Genomic DNA, 13627 nt, shown 5'->3' with positions numbered 1-13627 from the left:
TTTTTGTGCAATTTTCCCCTTCCTTTCTTCGTCTTCTTCTTTTCTTCTCCCAAACAGGCTTTAATCCATTCAACTAGACCATTAATCCAAATGTATTTGTTTTTTTTTTAAAGAATATAAAGATATAACTTTTATTATTTTAGTACAACCAATAGGAACATAATAAACATTTATGGTTTAACATTCAAAACAGTTAAAAATAGTCATTTGCACGTTCAACATACTTCAGTTGATTTCTTACAGATCCTGATGTATTTTCTTTATTGTCCATTACTCTCAACATTTTGGTGAAGTATACACTTGGTATTAAATTCCAAAACGGAATCACTTTATTTATCCTAATTATCTTTGATAGTTTTCCTTCTTCCTTTTAACAGAATTCTCTATTCATCGATACCATCTATGTTTGTTAGGATGTCTCTTTGGCTGTTCTAACAAAGACAAAATAACGTTGGCTCAGGTAACACAGAAATTTCACTCGGGAATATAAGTATAAAAAGTCCAGGTCTTAGGGATCCCTGGGTGGCGCAGCAGTTTAGTGCCTGCCTTTGGCCTAGGGCGCGATCCTGGAGACCCGGGATCAAATCCCACGTCGGGCTCCCTGCATGGAGCCTGCTTCTCCCTCTGCCTGTGTCTCTGTCTCTCTCTCTCTCTCTGTGTGACTATCATAAATAAATAAAAATTTAAAAAAAAAGTCCAGGTCTTAAATGGAGGATCCATAATATCAGAGATGCCATTATCATAGTGTGACTACCGTATGCCTCAGATGATTTATTATCAGGAATACCTTCCAGGCAACGGAAAAGGGATAAAGAGGAATCAAGAGCATGCTCCTTTCCTTCAGAGACTCAGCCTGGAGGTTGCACAGATCACTTTTATTTACAATGCTGGCCTCACCTAGTTGCAAGGGAGATTGAGATACAGAACTTCACTGGCACATGTGACGTACCAAAACGTGGGAATTCTATTTCCAAATAGAAAGAAAGAACTGATGATGGATTCCATCCAATTCTGTGAAGAAGAGATACAAAACTGGCATACTCTATTTCTAATTATGATTTCTGGGGAGATTTTTATTTATAGTAGATGCTGCATAAATATTGTTGAGGAGCTCTGTAGAATATTTGTTATGACATCATAGCAAAAACCCTAATTATTTTTCCTTTTGAAGCAGAGACTCATAAAACTTGTAAGACTCTTCTAGTATCAAGGACCAGAAAGCCACTTGAGAATCTCATGAGTCTTAGAGGTAAGAGTGGAACTAGAAATTTCAAACTAGAAAATAAGGAGCTTGCTCTGCCTCTGTCAAGCACCGCGCCATCTGTTGTACTCAGCCCTGCTCCGCGCTGGGCCCCATTAGCTCCACCACCAGCCCTCAGCGCGCTCTCACTTGATCAATCTATACACACGCATATATTCAGATAATGGCTATAAACTTCAGCTTTGTGCCATGGCCTCCCGGCTGTAGCATATTTTATTAATGAAGCCTTTCAGGTTCCAAATTCCTGAAACTGGAATCAGATTGAGGCAAGTTCGATTTTCCACTTCCACAAGTCACGGGCCAGTCTCCCTGTGTTTTCTCTGAGTCGGAATTCAATCATAGCTTGATCAACACTTTTATCAAGTGTCATGTTGTTTGTTTGTCTCTGTTAGGAAAAAAAAAGCAAAGTTCTAAAGGCCTTGTTTGTCAAAGGGCAGTTAGTATATTGAAATGAGAGAGGGTAGGGCAGGTAGTGACAACTGCCAGCGGGTCTCTCTGCAAGTCATTTGCCATTATTATTGTCATCACGACATCATGATCATCATCAAGCATCGTCATCTTTATATACTTAAGACGAACTTTACACTTTGTCGGTAGACATTTATTTACACTTCCTGAATAGATATTTAGATAGAACTCTAGAACTTTAGATAGAACTTTTACACAAACATAAATGCAAAAAGCAAGACAGATGAATTTAAAATTACTGAAAAGCTAGAGAACAGCTTCAAGAGCTTGCTAAAAGACTAAGTAATACAATAGGGGACAGGGAGGGGCGATGTCAAGCTTAAACACTGCAGAGAGAAGAAAAAGACAGAAATAAGAACTATAGATAAGAGAGGATAATAAGGAAAAAGGAGAAGATGAGTTAGAAGAAAGGAATACATAATATAGAAAATAGAAGTACACAAATTTGTGTTGAGAATTGGGTGCAGGCATGTACTAAGAGATAAATTTCAAAATTCTCAAAAGTTACTTTGAGAAGTGTTCCATGATAGAGAAATCACAAAGCCCAGACTGAATATCAAATTTTCAATATTTGGCTTATGCTGTCTCAAGAAGCAAGGACAACTGCATGCTATTCACAGGCATTTCCCATCCATATATTCATACGCGTTGACTGAACGCACAGGACATGCCAACCACGACTCGCCTTCCAGTGGCACTTCTCAATCAGCAGCAAACTGGCATCACCTGTGTGTCAAGTATTAGTGGCTTTTCAAGGTGTTTTGAATGTAAAGTTGTCTAGAGGAAAAGAAAATTTTCTGGGAATAGTAACCTCTCATACCCCCTTTCTGTATTTGATAAGCAGAGATATAATTCCATGACAAATTTTTGAGCTAACTTGCCGATCATTAGAAAATGCCAGAGGCATGGATGTACACATACTTTGATGAAGGACTGATACTAATGGCAACTGTGACAAATTTATTACTTATTTAATTATTGCAGGCAGTCAATGAAACCATTTAATTTAGGGAGTCTTTTCTCATAACACGTTCATGATTTTGCAAAGAAAGCCTGAATTTTGATTATATAATATGATAGTAAATTTTATGTGTCAACTTGGCTGGACCATGGTGTTCAGATATATGGTCAAACATTATTCCAGATGTTTCTGTGAGAGTGTCCTGAATGAGGTTAAAATATAAATCAGTAGACATTCAGTAAAGCAAATTGCCCTCCGTAATCTGGTGGGCCTCACCTAATCAATTGAAGATCTTAACAGATAAAGACTGACTTCTCCCAAAGTGGAATTCTACAAGAGACTGCAACATTGGCTCTTTCTTGGTTTTCCAGTCTGACGGCCTTTCGGCTTGAACCGCAACACCTGCTCGTCCTGAGTCTTAAGCCTACTTGCCCACTCTGCAGATTTTAGACTTGTTAGCCTAGTAACCATGTGAGCCAATTCCTTCTTTATAAATCTCTTTATAAACGTGTGTGTGTGTGTGTGTGTGTGTGTGTGTGTTTATCCTACTGGTTTGTTTATCCGAAGAATACTGATTAATATAGACTACCAACACACTTTCTCTTGATATTTTTACTTCATATATCATATGATACATGTTTGAAAAAAAATAAGCATTTTAAGCTTGAAACCTGCATTTCAAGTGTCTTCATTTCTGAGGCATTACTTGCAGTCTGTCTAAAGAATTTTTTTTTGACACCATCTCCGAAGGAAGATATTTTGTCTTCCTGTTGAATATTATGCAAAAAACTTGCAGGGTAACAACGATGACGTATATATTCCCTAGGAGAAAATACTAAAGTGCTTTTTATGGTCCTTTCCAGAGAAGATAGTTTTGGCAAAATTCCTGTGGAAGTGAACTGCTATGGACCAGAGATAGATCTACATGTTAGACCTGGTCCTTATACCTCAGGTTGGCTGATCTTTTTTTTTTTTTTTTTTTTTTAATCTTTTGCTGAATTAAACAAGTTAAGCATTAATAACTTAAAAATTTTATTTACAGAGCTAATAAAACAATGTTATGTTTACAGATTCATGAATCCTCACTGAAGAGATTTTTATTTTTTATTTTCCTTTGCTTTTAGCCTATTACTGTTGATTTCTTTCCTTAAAAAACACTAACCCCCGACATATCCATCATTGATTAGTTTTTAGATGTATTTATTTTTACATCTTTTGCATCTTTGGACCATACCATTTATGAAGTATGTGAATAATAGGCATGGTTTGCAAAAGCACATTTGGCTCCAAGTTCAACAGAGTGAAAAAAAAATGAGACTTAAGTCTCTTTATCATCCAGCAGTGTCTCCAGGAAGGTCTCCTTGTCCCTCATTTCTGCCACATTTATCATTCATATTGTTATCCGCTCTGTCCTCATGACCTACAAGTGTCACTGCTATTTTTCTAGCTTCGAGTGATGACCTGAAATGCTTAAAGTCTCTTGTGAGAGTGATTTTCTCAAAACTCTACTTGTGGTCCTTTTCTCCATATTAGGCTCTTCAAAAGATGACCTTGCTACTTCAATGTTTTTGTCATATTATCATGTATTCTACTAAAGTTTCAGGAAGACTCACGTTAAACCCCCAGTTTCTCCTAAAACCCCTCACTCTAGGTACTTGAGGCAACTCCCAAGAAAATTAAAACAAAAGTACATTTGTGTGACACTTATCTTCCCATCAATAGATGTTCTTTGCCACCAAGCAAACAAACTCTCAAAATGTGTTCAGATGTGCTTAAACTCCCTGAGTGTTAGAGCAATATTCACCTATTGGAATATATATTGGAATATATTACCTATTGGAAATAGCCCTTTATTCCCCATTTTGTTAGAGTTTTAATCTAGGTGTCCTGGAACCCATTGTCTTTATTCTGGAGCCCCTTTTTTTTCTTCTGCGACAATATGTCGCTTTTGGTTGTTGGATTCATGTTTGGATGGAAAACTTCCTTAAGTAGTTTTATTCTTCACTACCTTAACCCAGATACAGGTGTTGGTTGCACAAGATCTTTGTTAACTTGAAATCACTGAGCTTTGACAGGGTCTCTTAAGGTCTCTCAAAATACTCGTATCATTAAGGCGAAACCAAATATCAGTTTTGTCAGTTTTCAATCCCATTGCTTCCTATCACTGTACCTTAATATTATGATCCAGTAAGATTTTGGTTGTGTAGCAACTTCTCACAATGCTAGAATGTTAGTCCATGTTTTCTTCTCCTTTGATATGGTTAATTGGCAGAAAAGATGTTGGACAAACAATAAATAAAGAGACTAAATAGCTCAACTGGGGTGGCTCAGTGGTTTAGTGCCGCCTTCAGCCCAGGGTGTGACCCCAGGGTCCTGGGATTGAGTCCCACGTCGGGCTCCCTGCATGGAGCCTGCTTCTCCCTCTGCTTCTGCCTCTGTCTCTGTCTCTCATGAATAAATAAATAAAATCTTAAAAAGAAAGAATTAGGAAATCATTTTCCTCCTTCATCATGTTGGCTGTGAGCAGGGTCCCACACTAGGTCTCAGGTATACGTGGGGCAGAAAGGTAAGAATTGAAGGTCCCTACAAAGGTACAAGGCACTATTGCTGAATAATGTAAAGCCATAATAACACACACACACACACACCCGCAAGACAACAATATGCTCCTTCACGTCTATGGATAGTGTTAAGACTTTTAAAGCCCTAATGTGAGATGATCTCTAATCAGATACACAACAACACAACTGTCCACAACCAAAGAAAAATAACCTGGCATATCAAGAATATTCTTCAATTCTGTCATTTGTGGTAAAAGACTGAGAAACTGCGGAGCTGTAGTTTATGAAAGATGTTTTCAATTGCTTGTCTTTTTGGGAAGTAAAATTATAATTGGCCTCTTAGTCAACAGTTATCATCATCAAGTGAAATAAGCAAACAACAGAACAAGTTGATTTAAAATCACTTCCTCCAGGTAAGACACAGATCTAAACAGATTCACTGTCACTGTATCAATGTGCTCCGAATTTTAAAAATTATGGGTATTTCTACTTATTATGTTCACACTTACAGAATAATTTTGGTAATTTGACAGAACATTATATGGTCTGTGCTTATTTTTTAAAGTAATAAACTTAATTTTTTTTAGAGTAGCTTTAGGCTCACAGAGAAATTGAGTGCAAAGTATGGAGGATTCCCATATAACCCTCTCCACGCGTGCACAACCTCTCTCACTATTGACACCCTGCCCTACATTAGTACATGTGTTACACTTGATGAACCGACACTGATGGAGCATTATCACCTAAATTCTTAGCTTGTATTAGGGGGCACTCATAGAGTTGGGTGTTCTGTGGGTTTGGACAAATGTATGGTGACATGTATCTACCATACACAAAAGAGTTTCATTGTTTTAAAAATCTTCCTGTCCTGCCCGTTTATCTTGTCTCCACTCCCCATCCCCTGGCAACTACTGATCTTTTTACCATCTTCATAGTTTTGGCTTTTCCACAATGATAGATAGTTAGAATCACGTAGAGTGTAGCCTTTTCAGATATGTGCCTCTCTTTAAGAGCAATAGAAACATGACCAGACACCTGCAGCACACCTCTGCTTATGTCGTTGAGCAGAACCAAGTCACATGGCTGCCCCTAAACGGACCCATTAGAGGTTATCCTGCTCAGTATTGACGTGGGCTTCTTGAAGATCAACTCACAAGGGTGGTGTCTTGTGGGTGATGTGACACTATGAAATGAATAGGGCCTCTGAAGTCACTAAAAGACCTGGATTTTAATCCTGGGTTGGCTATTTACTTGAGTCACATTTTCCTCCTTTGTAAGAAACAGATATAAATCCCTATTGGATACTTGTAAGATTAAATAATCAAATAACGAAACTGACCCAATGCCTGGCAAAGAGTTGGTGCTAAATAGTTTCTCTCTGCCCCTGTACATGCTACATTCACAACACAATACAGGTGATTGAATACAACTGAGAATGGCGGGGCCAATTCAGCTAGTCATATCTATAGCAACGGATTTGCACAGTTACAAAGAAAATTAGATTATTTTAATTAAAATGGGTGGTCACTAGATTGTTATAAATAGGTTATTCCTAAGTAAATAACCAAACAAACCAACCAAACAAAAAAACACAAAAAGCATGCTTTGTTTTTATAATCCTCACTGGCAGTGTTTTTTTTGTTTTTTTTTTCTTTTATTTTGCTGCATGAAAAAAAATAATGCATGTGTTTGTGGGTATAAAGTTGGGATGATCCTATGCAGAGAAATGTCTTTTGACCCTTCTCCTTAATCTGAGTATGCCGTGATGTAGACACTATTTTCTTTCATCCATGGTCTTTTATTTTCTGAACTTCATTCGATTTTGAACCAGGTTCGTGAAGCTTTGCTAAATTTTCCCTGTGAGAAAACTATTTTGAGCTTGTCAGTCCATCAGCATGGTGACTGGGAAATATCTTAAAGAAAATACAAACTATAGTTATCCAGAAGCTGAAAATATAAAGCAGTGTTTTCTACTTGTCACTGTAAAAGCGCGTGACAAATTCATTGTTATCCTGACTTCACAGTCGTCAGCTGTTCTACATACGGTGGTCACACAGGCGCTGTGCTTGTCACCAGCAGTAGAGCTCGGTGTATCATTACAAAAACATCAACCATTACTGCACAATCGCAAAGGGACATGTCCACTACCCCTGGTAAGACAAGGGATAGCGAAAGATTTGTGATTTATTCACTCTGTGGTTGAACAACATCAGCAATGAGGTTCGTTGTGTTGTGTAGGTATTGGGGGCGGGTAGGCTTGTTTCTCCCAATTTTCATCCCAGTTTCTCATTAGTTTTCCTATAAAGGTGTGCAGCTGGTTGAAAAGGGGATCCTACTGAAGGGTATTTATCAATTATCAAAGTAGAGGAGAAGAAACAAATTCTCCGGGAAGCCTACCATATACCAAGCACTGTGCAAAACGCCGGGATGCACAGGTGGAGGCAGCAAGGTCGTCATTTGCAGGATACTCACGATCTATTTCTATTGGTGAAATGAAAGCTCCAATACAAGTGTGGTTGAGGCTGGATGGAGCTGCGCCCAGCACCCTGGGAGCACACGGGGGGCGGCAGGCAGGGGAAGCATATTGGATGACCACGGTGCACATACTGCAGGCGAAGCGTGGTAGGAAAGGACTTTTTGTGCCGAGGGGGTAGACGGCACAAGGTCACGGAGGTAAGAATGAGTGGGGGGTCTTTGGGGGAGCCGGTGGTCCAATGCAGTTGCAGTTTTCAGGTGCGGGGATGGGAGTTGTGGCAAAAGATCATACAGATCCTGAATACAAGGCGGGGAGGGATCAGGTCAGGGAGGTTCTCCATGTCACCACGACCTTGTATTTTACCCTGAAAATTACAAGGTGCCAGTACCAAGGTCATGAACATATTTGCAGAGAAGTTTTATAGCAGCATGGAAAACAAATAGGATGGGAATAATATTAGAACAAACTCCCTTCGGTTAAGGGCTGTAATACTGTTACTCAGCTCTTACTCCCCCAGAGTGATTCCTACAAATGTTGCAGGAGGAGGATGTTAAATTACACAGGAAAAGATCATCACTATTTCTGTAACCAAGGACAAATAATGCAACTCTCAAAAGCAAGGAAGATTCATGTCTGCCTCCGGGGACACTTCTCATTAGATGAGGCTCCGCGATGACGGTACTCAATAGGCCAGAAAACCATGCTGCACAGGAGAGCTCATGGTGGAAGGGTGTTTTCAGCAGTTAGAGAACAGAGCACACCGCTAGCTATTTGATCTGGGAATGCAGTCTCAGATGCTGCCAAGAAAAGCCTTCTGGCACTCTGTGGGTAAGGCCTCTGATTAGTGCTTCTTGCTTCAAAGTCGTTGGCCATTAGCTTAAGCTCCGCTCTCTGCTTGAATTCAGGCAAAATCAAGAAATGAAGTAGCCCATTAAATAACAGAAAGTTGCTCTCAATATATTCAATGCTTTGGGTTTCAGGAGTCCCTGAAAATGATAAAATGTGGCAGAAAGACATTGAGAAATTACTAATAGGATTCCAACCTTTTTAATTCAATAATAATAATAATGAGTTATCAGTAACTGGAGGTATTTAGATTAAGTATATGTTAGTCTGGGAATTGGCTCTAGTCTGCGAAGTTTTTTTTTTTTTTTCTTTTTAAGATGATTTTTGTTTTATGAGGCAAAGTGAACCCTCCCTGAAACCAATAATCAATTGTAGAAATAAAATATTATATGATAAAGCTAAAATAGAAAAAAACATATAAAAGCTATAATGAGTTTTCTATAAATTGAAACATATTCAGTGAAAAGCCATTCTTACATGGAGGCAGCTTGCTTTCTTTCTTTCTTTCTTTCTTTCTTTCTTTCTTTCTTTCTTTCTCTTTTTCGATGTTAAGATATTCTTTCTATTGGGAAATGATATTTGTAGATCTTAGGTTTTCTTGGTTGATGTTTTTATTGTCTTCAACTTGACAAAATGATAAGGTATCAAAGCAATGCTGACTTCCCTGGATACCTCTTGAAATGCATGTCTTTCATCAGCCATGAAATCCCAGAGTATAGATAACAGTATAAAAGAAATGATGGAAAGGGTATTTATTCATTGGATAGCAGAGGAATAACATTTAAAGTTTTTTCTCCAGTCTAAATATAAAACCAAATAAATGCAATTTCAAAAGTTAAAGGACCTTTTTAACTGTATTTTTTTTTTTTTTGGCTCATTACAAAAAGGTATTTTTTACATGTTGTTTCTCTGGAAAAGAGTAGTTCTGAAGTATATATTCTTTTTTAAAAAATATTTTTATTTAAATTTTTTTAGCCTGCTTCTCAATACCTCAAGAGGTTTTGAAATGTTTAATGTTAAGTTGCTTATGGTTTCAGAATAAAAAACAACTACAAGAAAATGTAATTAGTACATTCATAGTTGTTGCTTAAATAAATTATACTTCTAAGTTTAATATAACAAAAATAATGGTTTTATGAGAAAATCAAAATGCATGTATTTTATGCTTCCAAGTAACTTTAAACCTATCAAGAATTTTTAAGGATATTGTATATTTCACATTTTAAAGTATATTAGGAAAATGTTTTTCCTGAAATTATTAATAACAACAAACTACTTTGCCAAGATTTAAACACGTCTAGAAATTTTACAGTACAAGAAAAGATCATTGTAAATTGGTTTCTACTCCCCAAAACGCAACTCAAAACCATATTACTGATGACAAGTTGGCCACACTATCTTTGCTTACAGAAAGATAGGAGTTTAGAGAATGATGGTTGAGCAGAACTGACTGTTTTTCCAATCAAAAACCCTGGCTGACAAGCTTTATCTAGCAGCCATGAATAATGTCCTCATTCTTCAAAACTTTTATTATGTGCCTGCTCAAGTCCAGGAATATAGTTGTGTCCCCTTTGCAGTTTGCTACAGATAAAAGAAAAATCTACCAAAATAATTCTAGAGAACAGATATATAATAATGAATCTATTATTTCTCATGATGATAAAATAGATCAGAATGAGGCATCCAGGAAAGAAGGATATTGGACATATGGTAAATGGTTTAAATCGATAAGCCACAGTTTTATGCCATGTACAACTAAAGCCTCTGAAATGTTATCCAAAGACTGTCTAAAATTATTGAAAAAGAAATGATGGTATTGAAGTTGATAAATGCTTACTGAGTAAATCTTATGTCTTAGATATTGTGCAGAATTTTGAGAAGAATACAAGGGAAAACATGCCACAAACAACTGGAGAAATGGATGATCTATTGTTATAAGTATGGATATTAACCTAATAGCTCTACTGATGTGCAGTTTTTGAAATTACTCCCCATGCCCCAAATATACACACTTTTTAGCTTTGTAAGTGATCAAAGAGAATTCAAATTTATTAATTTTTTTATAAATAAAAAAATATGTAATTTTTTAGTACACACCCAACGTGGAGCTTGAACTTATGACCCTGAGATCAAGAGATCTACGGACTGAGCCGGCCAGGCACCTCCAGTGATCAAAGAGAATTCACCTGAAATAACATACTACTTATAATTGTTAAGTTGTACAAAATCAATTATTTTATAAATCTTTAATGTTGGAGAACTAGAGATAAAAATGCAGCAATTACCTTTGCAAGTAGTGTTGCAGATTGGCACAATATTTTTAAATTAATCCTGAAAAGTAATTCTTTTGAAAAGAAGCTGTACAAATCTAGATGTCAACTGCAAACATTTTTTAGCTAAGATCATCATAAATATCATAAGAGGACATTGAGAAACTTATAGAACACCAGTTCAATGAAATGTAATATGATCATAAACATTTATACTATAAAAATAAAGGCATACCTTCAAGATATTGCAGGCTCAGTTCTAGACCCATGCATAAAACAAATATCTCAATGAAGTAGGTCAAGTGACTTATTTGGTTTCCCAGGGCATATAAAAATTATGTTTTCACTGTACTGTAGTCTATCAAGTGTGCAAAGGCATTATGTCTAAAACCCAATTTACACACCTTAATTAAAAAGTACTTTATTGCTGAAAGATGCTAAACATCATCTGAGCTTTCAATGAGTTATAATCATTGATCACAGACCACCATAACAACAAAAACAATAATATTGAAAAAGTTTGAAATATTGCAAGAATTACCAAAATGTGACACAGAGACCTGAAGAAATTGTGCCAATAGACTTGCTTGACATTGGGTTTCCACAAAACTTCAACTTGTAAAAAACACAGTATCTGTGAAGCACAATAAGGAGAAGCAGAATAAAACATGTTATGTCTGTAATTTAGTGATTTCTTAGAAATATTTATTCTAGGTCAGTCTCCTGGCTATGATGGAGTAGTATGTAGCACACCAATATTTTCACCTAGAATAATTAAAAAAACAAAGCAACAACTACCAAAAATACTCCACTAAAATATTGATAAAGATATTAGAGAGCTTCTAATGTACCAGGGTGTGAGGAGCATATCAAACAGAGAATTTATTAAAGTGTGCCCAACTTTTTGGATGTTGTTTCTCCTCCTAGGACATTTGTTCATATTCTACATAGGTCAAGAGACCAAAAGACCAAGAAGCTTGCCAGAAAGGATAATGGCAGAGAAGCCAGTAGAATTTCAAAATGATCTCTTCAGTCTGGGAAGATAAAAGTTGAGTTTGGGGCAGCCAAAGCAACCTAAATTTGAAAGTTTAAGCTCTCAGTGAGAAGAAAGGGGCAAATAAGTCACTTTGACACCGGGTACATGTTTACCCCCAAAACATTTGCCATTTCTGCTGCACGTGATAAGAAGCTAAGAAATCAGACAAAAAATGATTGTGAAGCAGAATAGAATTCTGGTAGTCTTCTGGTGTTGAGAAGAGAAAAGGAGTTTGGAAGCCCCCAAGAATGAGGGCTTTAAAATATTGCTCAGACTTTTCACTGGGATCCCCGGAGAGCTATACTGTAGGAACTCGGGCAAAAAAGAAAAATGTTTGAGCCTAACAGACACTGAAAACCAGCTTTTTAAAAAAAAAATGTTTTATTTATTTATTCATGAGAGACAGAGAAGCAGAGACACAGGCAGAGGGAGGAGCAGGCTCCATGCAGGGAGCCCGATGTGGGACTTGATCCCGGGACCCCAGTATCATGCCCTGGGCTGCAGGTGGCGCTAAACCGCTGAGCCACCCGAGGTGCCCCTGAAAACCAGCTTTAAGTCAGTCCAGTCCATGAGCTGTTGCTTATCAGAGAATAGGGTAAATCATCTCTAAAGGGAGATAACATTAGCCAAGCCCGTACATTTTCAGATACAACATCTGACATTAAAAATAATATATTTTTTACATATGAAGAAATAGGGTCAAGAGAAAGAACAGGCAATACAAACAAATCCAAACCTTTTAAGAGAAGCCAGAGTTACATACACAACATTCACAATGCCCATGATACAAAAACACAAAACAAAATGAAAAACAGGAAAATATGACCCAATTGCCAGAGATAAGACCAAATAGAAACCATCTGCAAGAATACTTAGATGTTGGAGTTAGGCTTCAAGGATTTTACAGCAAGTATAGCGCTATTCTCAATGATGAAAAAGAAATACCACTGATGTGTGTGTGCGTGTACGCTCTCAGCACACAGAATTTTTTCCGACTATTCCTCATCTCTTGGGTCCAAGTCCATGTACTGACTGGTAAGTGGGCTCACTTCGTGCTCAGAAAGACTCTCTTGTGTGCGCTGGTAGTATAGGGGTGCCAGACCATTCCACGCTTGCTGTAGTCTCTTGCTCCACTGTGCCCAGGTGGATCACATACTTGAAAGGAGACGTAGTTATCTTGGTTTGAAATGGTGATGGCCAGGTGTTTGTCATCTTTGGGCACAGGGAACAGGTACTAGAATATGTCAGACTCTCCTTTGCTCAGGTGGAGAGAGAAGCCATATACGATGAGGTGAGGCTTAGCCTCTGACACAGTGTCCAGGTTGGGGACATCATGTCATATAATCCCATTCACAGTGTGTAATAAACAGTGAGGCGGAGGGGCAAGTAGCTGACGATGAACCCCACAGGGGTGCCTCTATGCTCATGAACAACCAGTATGTTGGCGACCTGTTGGTTTTGCAGGCTTGCACCAGCACCCACACCTCATGCCAGCCACAGTTCATGCACTGGGCACCCAGAAACCAACTTCAGCTCCCTTGCAAACATCTTGAAGTGGAAACTGGACCTGGCCTTGGGATGTTTGACCCCTGCTCATCATTAAAAACTATGGCATCAAGAAGATGAAGGGTAACACATTAACAAAGTGTTAAAAGAGAAGTAAGATTCAGCGTAGAATTCTACATGCAATGAAAATGTTCTTCAACATAAAAGGCAAAATGAAGATATTTAAAAATATAAGATAACTA

The 13627-nt window shown here is 37.6% G+C and overlaps 1 long non-coding RNA gene and 1 pseudogene across 1 annotated transcript in view; both read right to left on the bottom strand.

The window, feature by feature from the left end:
* Window positions 1–1461: 1461 nt before the first annotated feature.
* Window positions 1462–13627, bottom strand: part of LOC140637507 (uncharacterized) — a 125653-nt gene continuing 113487 nt past the window's right edge. The window contains exon 3 of the long non-coding RNA XR_012034596.1: window positions 1462–1646. This is a non-coding gene — a long non-coding RNA (uncharacterized lncRNA). The remainder of the gene's footprint in view (window positions 1647–13627) is intronic.
* Window positions 12925–13427, bottom strand: LOC140637506 (U3 small nucleolar ribonucleoprotein protein IMP4 pseudogene; annotated as a pseudogene).

The sequence above is a fragment of the Canis lupus genome, chromosome 8 (genome assembly GCF_048164855.1).
Source record: "Canis lupus baileyi chromosome 8, mCanLup2.hap1, whole genome shotgun sequence".
Lineage (NCBI taxonomy): Eukaryota > Metazoa > Chordata > Mammalia > Carnivora > Canidae > Canis > Canis lupus.
The sequence above is the reverse complement of the archived record's forward strand: the minus strand, read 5'-3'. Positions and strand labels throughout refer to the sequence as shown.